Source organism: Ornithodoros turicata, chromosome 1 (assembly GCF_037126465.1).
Source record: "Ornithodoros turicata isolate Travis chromosome 1, ASM3712646v1, whole genome shotgun sequence".
NCBI classification, from domain to species: Eukaryota; Metazoa; Arthropoda; class Arachnida; order Ixodida; family Argasidae; genus Ornithodoros; species Ornithodoros turicata.
Genome location: NC_088201.1, coordinates 18,152,710 through 18,160,876, shown reverse-complemented (window position 1 = coordinate 18,160,876; position 8,167 = coordinate 18,152,710). Strand labels below are relative to the sequence as shown.

The 8,167-nt window shown below is 46.7% G+C and overlaps 1 protein-coding gene across 3 annotated transcripts in view; it reads left to right on the top strand.

Annotated features, from left to right (window-relative positions):
* Positions 1 to 3,630: 3,630 nt before the first annotated feature.
* The window catches only part of LOC135377559 (uncharacterized), a 33,134-nt gene continuing 28,597 nt past the window's right edge, over positions 3,631 to 8,167 (top strand). Inside the window, exon 1 of one of the 3 annotated variants that reach the window (XM_064610073.1) lies at positions 3,631 to 3,737. The gene's annotated coding sequence lies outside the window, so the exon portion shown is untranslated. Of the gene's footprint in view, positions 3,738 to 4,168; positions 4,299 to 8,167 lie in introns of those variants that run through there. The other 2 variants (XM_064610072.1, XM_064610075.1) reach the window with 2 other exon arrangements.

Genomic DNA, 8,167 nt, shown 5'->3' with positions numbered 1-8,167 from the left:
GAAGTTTCTTCGGACATCCCCACATGGAAACTAACAGGCAAAAAATGGGAGAAGGCTAGCACTCGCAAGTGAATAAAATAAGTATTTAAAGAGATTGAAACATTTATTTTACTGAAGAACACGCTTTCGGACGGAGTCCGTCCTTCATCAGGTGCGATACACTGAACACTTGGTAGAGATGAGGTGTACATTAGTATAAATATCTCTACCAAGTGTTCAATGTATCGCACCTGATGAAGGACGGACTCCGTCCGAAAGCTTGTTTTTCTGTAAAATACATGTTTCAATCTCTTTAAATACTTATTCCCCACACGGCTAAGTTAATTCGACGAGACTCACGTTGTGCAATTGGTTGTGTGGCCTGTGTGTCGAGTATGATTTTGAGTTTATTGAGCAGAGAGTATCGTTAGGCAAGTTTGTAGGATCGCAGAGGTGGAATGTTTTAGCGTGTGATATACCTTCATTTTTCTGTTTGTCGTGAACCGTTCAGTAAAAGTGCAAGTTTCCTTGTTTGTTGAAAATGAGTCTGGGCTCATTCATTACCGCACTGGCCACAGTCCCTCCACTAGCCGGGTCCGAATCTATACATTGATCACGGGTGTAGGTTTCTTCCACTAATTCCGACCCGAGCCCGTGACACTTTGACAGTCTCGTAATGCTCTACCCCCTAAGCTCCCCCTATGCTCCCCCTAAGCTCCCACCAGCCCTTGTGTGCCACAGACTGTCATGACAGGGCTTCGTAGCCACATTGTCCGCGAGGGAGCACTGTACGGTCTTGTGGAGTGCTCTCGCCGGTGGCTGACTTCTACTCGTCTTTTCCGCCACATTCAGGGTGAGTGGCAAATCATGTTCTAGCCAGCTCGCTAGGACTGTACTGCACTCCGCAGCGACCCTCCCGTGTTTGGATTGTTCGCTTGGTATGGTCAGTACGAATGGCACACTCTCCTAGAGAGTGTTGTTATCTAGCTTGTAGGATTTTAACGTGAAGTTAGTGTCTGTCCAAAGGGGACTACCTCCATAGGTAGCTCTCCTGCTTGATGACAATACACACAGGTGACAGTAGCTCTCCTGCTGGATGACAATACACGCAGCGCTTCCGCTTCGATGCCAATACATGGCACTTGCTGTTGTAAAAGGCTTTCCCTCTTCTCTGCTTCTCAAAGAGCGCGCTGTCGCTGAAGCGGCCTGTCATTGATCGCGATGATTGGACAAATCGTGTGAGGAGACCAATCAGAGCCCGCTCCGCATTGTCGGCCTTTTTGAGAAGGAAAGGAAGAGGGAAAGCGTAAACACACACACAGCCCGCAGCGTCAGTCTCTGGGAAAAGAGTTGGGCGGGAGTTGCACGCTTTGACCCCCATGGAAGCACCTAGCCCCCCTCATTGAAAAATCCTCGGTGAATCCCGTTCCTATTGTGTTGGTATCAAGGTAACGGGATCTTTCATTCCGCGAGGAGACATTTTTGCACTTTTGACTGCGGTCCTACGATGTCCTTACTAAGAAAATATTCACTTGGTTCCCATTCTTGTGCTTTATACGCAACAACATATGCTCTAAGGACAAGACACTGATAGGCTCACATTTTCTCCCTTTTGGTTCACGTGATGGACCAGAAGAAGACAATCAACGGGGGAGGGGGGTATCGTTTACCGAAAGAAAGAAAAAAATAAGAAAGAGAGGACGGCCTGCCTGCAGAGTTGCCATAGAGAGGGAAAAAAAGGGGAAAACGGGACACACACCAACAAGGCACACGACACATAGCAATGATCCGTTCAGTGCAAAGTTCGGTGGCTGTGCCATCTGGTGGTAATCATACAGTTCACCATAATTACTTTCAGTTGGTCACCTTTGTTACAACAGGTCACAGATTTATTGGTCACATTAGTTGGTCACAGGTTTGTTGTTCACAGTTGGTCACAGGTTGTTGGCCAGGCGCGTCACAGCGTTGTGTATCTCTTCTTTGCTGTCAGAGAACACCTAGGAGGTTACACTCCTTCATGAAGTCTAGGACTATGCTTTGTGATGCCCGCCGTGTTGATATTGGTCCAGTGGGTACTCCAGAAGGGGGGTCTGGGTGACTTAGGTTCTTAATTCTTTCCATTAGACGTCTCCTCTGTTGTTTGTAGGTTTTGCAGTGAAGTTCTACAGCGCATTTTTACTTCGCCCTGATGTAGGACGTCCTAGGTTAGTCTTTGCGCTTAGAGTTCGGAATCTCATTAGAAGCGAAGTTCCTTCCCTTGTGAAGCCCCTTGTGATGCAGAGGGGATCGAGACTGTTTGCATGGATGTCCTGGCATCTGGGTGAAAGCGCCAGATATGTTGATCTATAGCATTTTGCGCTAGAGCGTTGCTTGGAATAGCGGGAAATCAACGGGGAAAACAATTTTCGCAAACACAAAAGCAACGACCAGCAGGGATTTCCCTACACCCCCCCCCAGGGGGGTGTACACCCTCCTTGCATTTTTGCAACCCCCCCCCCCCCCCCCCCTTGAAATTTCTCAGGTGACCCCACCCAGCTCGGCCACCAACACGTTCTGGTAGTGAGTCCGGCGCAGCGAATTACATCCTGTACTGTCAAACTAGGGCTGTAGGACCACAGTCATGCTGCAGATGATCGTACCATGCATTTGTCCAAAATCATTTGGAAGTGACTGTTCAATGCATATATTGAGCGCATGTACGAGCAAAAATGCGTGCGGGCACGCAAACTCAATGTGGATCATCAAGAACCTGCGCCCAACTCAATCAAGCGAGGTATTCTGTTTTTTTCGTGTAAAGTTTTCACCGTTGATTGCTATGTATTCATTGAGCTTCGTGAGACAAGGTGCTAGTCTTTTTTCTTTGTCGGTCGTGTGATTGTGCATCTAAATGTTGAAATGCCGTTCATAATGAATCTGTTTTCTAATGTACTGTGTTCTAACGTAATAACACCTGTAATAACATGTACAAATAAAACGGGGAAGCTATGCAGATATGACACCATTGTGCCACGATTTTTTCCGTGTCTAAGAACAATTCCGTAAGTGGAACCTTCACCAAGCAATCCCCCCCCCCCCCTGAAAGCTCCCCCCCCCCCCAGCAGTGAATTTCTGGGGATATCACTGACGACCAGCAGAAAATGTTGACGAAAGGTAAAGGACACAAGCGAGCTGGTGTAACGTTGACGTGGGAAACATGACCTTGAGCTTGAGGAACGAAGTTGTGAGCCTCCTGTCTGCTTCGTTCCACAATCTCAAGGTGATGCTTCCAACTTCAGAAAATGTCGGAAGAAAAGGTTATGCAGTTGAGTTTTCCTTGCAGTATTTCTGCAATGAATATTTCAGTACAGTCAAACTCCTTTACAACGAAACTCAGGGGACAGCAAAAAAATTTGCTGTAGTTTTATTGTCGTTAAAAAGGTGTTCGCTATAAAGCAGTTTGACTGTATTCAGTATTCCTTGCAATATTTCCTGCAATATTTTTACCATTTTAATTCTGAACATGGCAAAGCTGAGCGGATAAGGAAACGGATAGGGGCAATCGCAAAGACTGATTGCGATACCCCCTTTGCTGCTTCGCTGGGTGCCTGCATGCGCTCTCTCCTCGTCCCGCATGCAGGCGGCGTAGCCTCGCAGTAACGTGATGCTCCCTTGTGGCGACGTAATGTAACTCGAACTACACTCAACATAGCATTCAACTCAAAGGCGGCACGACAGGCGCTTTTTGGACGCGTTCCAGTGATATTCCCCTTCAATACATGGTGAGAGTAACACCTGTTGTTAGCAAGCAGACAACCAAAATGGCTATTTACCCGATTCGTTTCCTTGTTTGAGATGAAGTGTCGCAGTGGTTGTCTATATGAAAATTTAAAAACCCTCGAAACGCCATTAACAATAGGGGCGTGGCTAAGAAGTCGAACCAATCATGGGGACCTAATTTCCTGTTAAATATGATTCAGGCGTATTTAGAAAATTGCACATATGCTTTTGCCGTTGTATACTTTTTGTTTGACGACCCAAGGAAAGGCCCACCTCCCGGCTTCCTCAACGCCTCACAAAAATATGCCTGTGGTCTCATCAATTCAACAACAGACACATCGTACAAGGGGCGTTTGTACGTTTTCAGGGCTGGATTCATTGCACTTATAGCGCGCGCTATTGCTCTCTCTTATGAAAACCACGACACGTGACTCAATCCATGCGACAGCAGACAGCAGACTTCGCCCTTGGCTTTTATCGCTCATAACGTACTTGCGCGGTGGTCGAGTGCGATTGGTTGCAAGTTGTTTTCCCGTTTGTCGTCTGGAGGAGGCGAACAACAGGTACCGTCAATATTATTTGACCTGACTCAGCGTAATGAACTTATTAACGAGGGTGTTATGCAATTCACGCGGGAGAGCTGGCGCAAACGTAGGCGACTGCCAGATTTCCGACAGTTCCCGACGTCTCGCTGATATAGCAATTGCTTGTTTCTTTGCCTATTCGGTGAAAGCAGTGTGATGTTGACAAACGGGCGATCCATGTACAACATAGGTCGAAATGTTGGGCATGGATCTTGGTTGGTGGTGTTTAGTGGTGCAGTTGATGAACCTTTCTTCGCAAATTTGGCCCTATTGCCACTGTTTTAGAGTAGGGTGCGCTTTAGGCCTCCAAAGGGTACCCTATTCTGAAGCTCCCATGATGAGTATTGAATGTGGTGATCCCTTTTCAATAATCCGTGTGCTTTTCTGTCGTGAAGATCAACCGTGATCGCGTTTCGTACGTGACTCTTCTGACTTAACGGAACAATTGCAACTGCGTAATATTGCTAAAAGCTCGCACTTTTCGCACTCGGGGCTTCTTTTTTATGTGGTGGGAGGGAAGCACACAAGACTCCAGATGGGGGAAACTAGAAACAGAATGCAGTCCTCTTTCCTGCACATTTTGCTGAACTATTCGCCTTCATTAACGAAGCCAAAGCGCCAGAACACGCAAGGCGAGTGGCGGTGCGAACGCGTATACTGGCAATCTGCTTGAAACGGATGACTCATTTATCTTCCTGTTTACCATGTATGTATGTAGTTCCGGAATAATGAGGAACGTCGTACAACATCCTTTCACGTTTCAACTTTCACATTTTTTTGCACTTGTATCCGTAAGGATCAGGGCCACATTACATCAATAGTTATAACGTTGTCAGGTTCGCCAGTTAGAACGTTATGGTTGCCATCTCCGGGATTGCTCTTTACAGTGTCCATCGAAAGCGGCCAGCAGATAATAGTTTTAGCTGATGGGAAAGTGCTCACGCCCGAGCAGCACAATGTACTGAAAGTCAAGTGCAAAAGGGGTGGACGGGTAGGTGGAAGGCCTTGAACACACTCGTGAAACTGAAGTACTCTGATAAGACACATACCGACCACCCCTATTGCACTCGACTTTCAGTACATTTTGCTGCTTGGGCGGTTCCCAAAACACGACAAGCCTTTGATGTGGGTGACATCATGCCGCCATGTTTTGATTTGTTAGCTTCCTTTATCGGATCGTTTTCCGATCTTCTAAAACTTCATAATCTCGGTATCTCCAGTGCATCAAACGATAAGCAAATCGAAAACTTCTGTCCGAATATTTAATGCAACGTCTACTTCTTAGGGTTACGTTGCCTATTCCCATTTTGCCTAGACTGAGTTACCGGATTAAAGACGTGGGGTAGCTGACTGGCGTTAGGCGAAATGGTGCTGTCGCGCAATCGAATTAGGCGAAACGGAACTGTCAGCAAGTGGGCGTTACTTAACCGTCCCCCACCGTGAGTCATTGACGTCTTCAAAAATGCTCATGGGCCGACAACTTACGTAGTCCTATAACAAGGCTCTTTGAATTTCCAAGTCAAGGTGTGCGATATCACTAGTAATGGTAGGAGTCGATCATTTTCGAATAAAACGTTTTTCGGTGATTGATGAATGGATGGATGGATGAAAGTTTAATATTAAAAAGAGGAATTAGTTCCCCTATAGACTAAATACGGAATGGGACCTGCTATACGACTAGATAAAAGCGTTAGCACACGCACGTTTGTACCATTACTACCTACTACATTACTACCTACTACCTAATAAACCTACTACCAGAGCTGTACTTCTTCCTGTTCTCTCCAACAAATGGAGAAGACCCTCTCTTGTTCCGCTCGCTGGAATAAACCTCTACCGAAGAAGCGTCACCTTGACGTCATCATGAGGTTGGTAGACATAGTGAAACTGAAACAGCGCGGACGGAGAGCACCGCCGTTTCAGAAAGCTAAATTCCTTCACTAAAGTCGCTGGTGGCTTCTTTGTATTTGTGGTACACACACAAATGAGGTCACGTTTTTCGTCGCTTTCGTGTCTTCATTCGAGTTCCCAGTCCACTGCGGAAAGAAAAGATGGCTTTTCATCAGGGGTATAGGATCCTGTGGCTACCACGGGGAAAACATCCCATGTCATCAATCACTTCTCCTTCATTTATTGTTGTTGTTATTGTTGTTGGGACTTTTCGAAAGTTGTTGAAGGGTTTCCCCGGGTGAAAAAATTTTGGGGGATGCGGGGAGAGTGAAATGGATGTGCTCTGGGAGGGGAGAGGGAGTCGCGCTACAACACGTTTAAAACAATCTAGTGCCGACGTTTCAGAACCTATACGCGTTCCACCCCTCAGAGCTAAAAGACCCGAGAGTTGCATCGTCTGAAAGTCAATGTCGTAATCCTGTGCGGAATGTGGTTTGTTATTACCAGTTCCCGCTTGCTCTGTATATAGACACCACGTGCACTCCGCGAGAAACTCGTGCCCTTCAGGCTCCAGAAGATGCAACAGCCCGGTAGCGATCTCTAGAAAGGGCTACCAAAAAGATAGGGCTACACGTAGAATGGAGCAGAACAAGGCCATACAACTAATAATATGTAAAGAATTACAAAAAAAAAAAAGCTTACAACATGAGAAGCCGCATTTAAACGTGCCTTTCTTGTGACGTATTGATTTTTTGCTATAGTAGTTCCAGTCTACCAAGTTGGCGGCGCTGTTGTGTCATCTGACGTCATTTGTTTATAAACAGGGATAGGTCTATTAAACGTTGCTGTATCTGAGAAAGTGTTTGTGCCGTCTCAGGTCATCCTCATCAGGTCATCCCGGGCCGCATCCTCTGACTGAGAGAGAGTAGGTGTGCTTGGTAGACCATGTTTGTAGCAGACACAGGGAGACTGAGCTCGAAACAGCTACTGCGATGTCTCTGGGATGTAATTCATAGTCGCAATCCCCTTTCAGGGAAACCCTCTTGAGATTAAACGACAACTCCGGTTGAGCGACTTGGTGGGTATGTCGCTTACGACACGCCACATTCCTCGAAGGACGTTAAATAAGTAGGGCCGTGTGCAGCCTCAATGGGCAAAGTTAATCCACAGACTGACCACTGCGGCGTCGCTCGTGGTCGTACAGTCGAACTCCTTTACAACGAAACTCAGGGGACAGCAAAAAAAAAAAAAAAAAAATTGCAGTAAAGGTATTTTCGTTAAAAAGGATGTGCATTATTGGACCTATAGGGCTCCAGCGGGACCGCAAAAAAATTTGCTGTAGTGGTATTTTCGTTAAAAAGGTGTTCGCTATAAAGGAGTTTGACTGTAGTTGCCTGTAAGTAAAGCCACCAATTATCATTGATGTCCCATGAGTACGGCGTTTGAGGCGTCCGTTTTCGTTTTCCAGTGAGTGTGACGTCATCGGCAGAAGGTGAGATCCAGGTCATTTTTTTTTCTTTCCATCGAGGGCACATTACCTACGCTACGACAAATCGCGGTGCCCACCTATCTTGTGCGCGTAGAAAAGTTATTCAAACACGCATGTACTCTCGTGATGGCTACCGTTACCTGTTTGCGGAGCCCAGGCATTTCGGCAGCCGAGAGCTTCCGGGCTTTAACGAAGGTCCTAGTTCGGGACACTTGGGACGCTTTAAAAGTTACGAACGTCTCTGTCACAACTCTTTCTGTTCTACAGCAGTGTTTCCCAAACTTTTGGCGGTGACGGACCCCCGGAAGCGATGAGAACCAATTCACGGACCCCCCCTCCCTCCCCCCCACACACACCCACACACACACCATCACAGCCAGTGCATAACCAGCAACCTCGTCAGCTGCTGCGTGCTTTCGATACAGCTTCAGAAACGATTCCGGGCTGGTTTCTTCCTCTTGTTTGTATA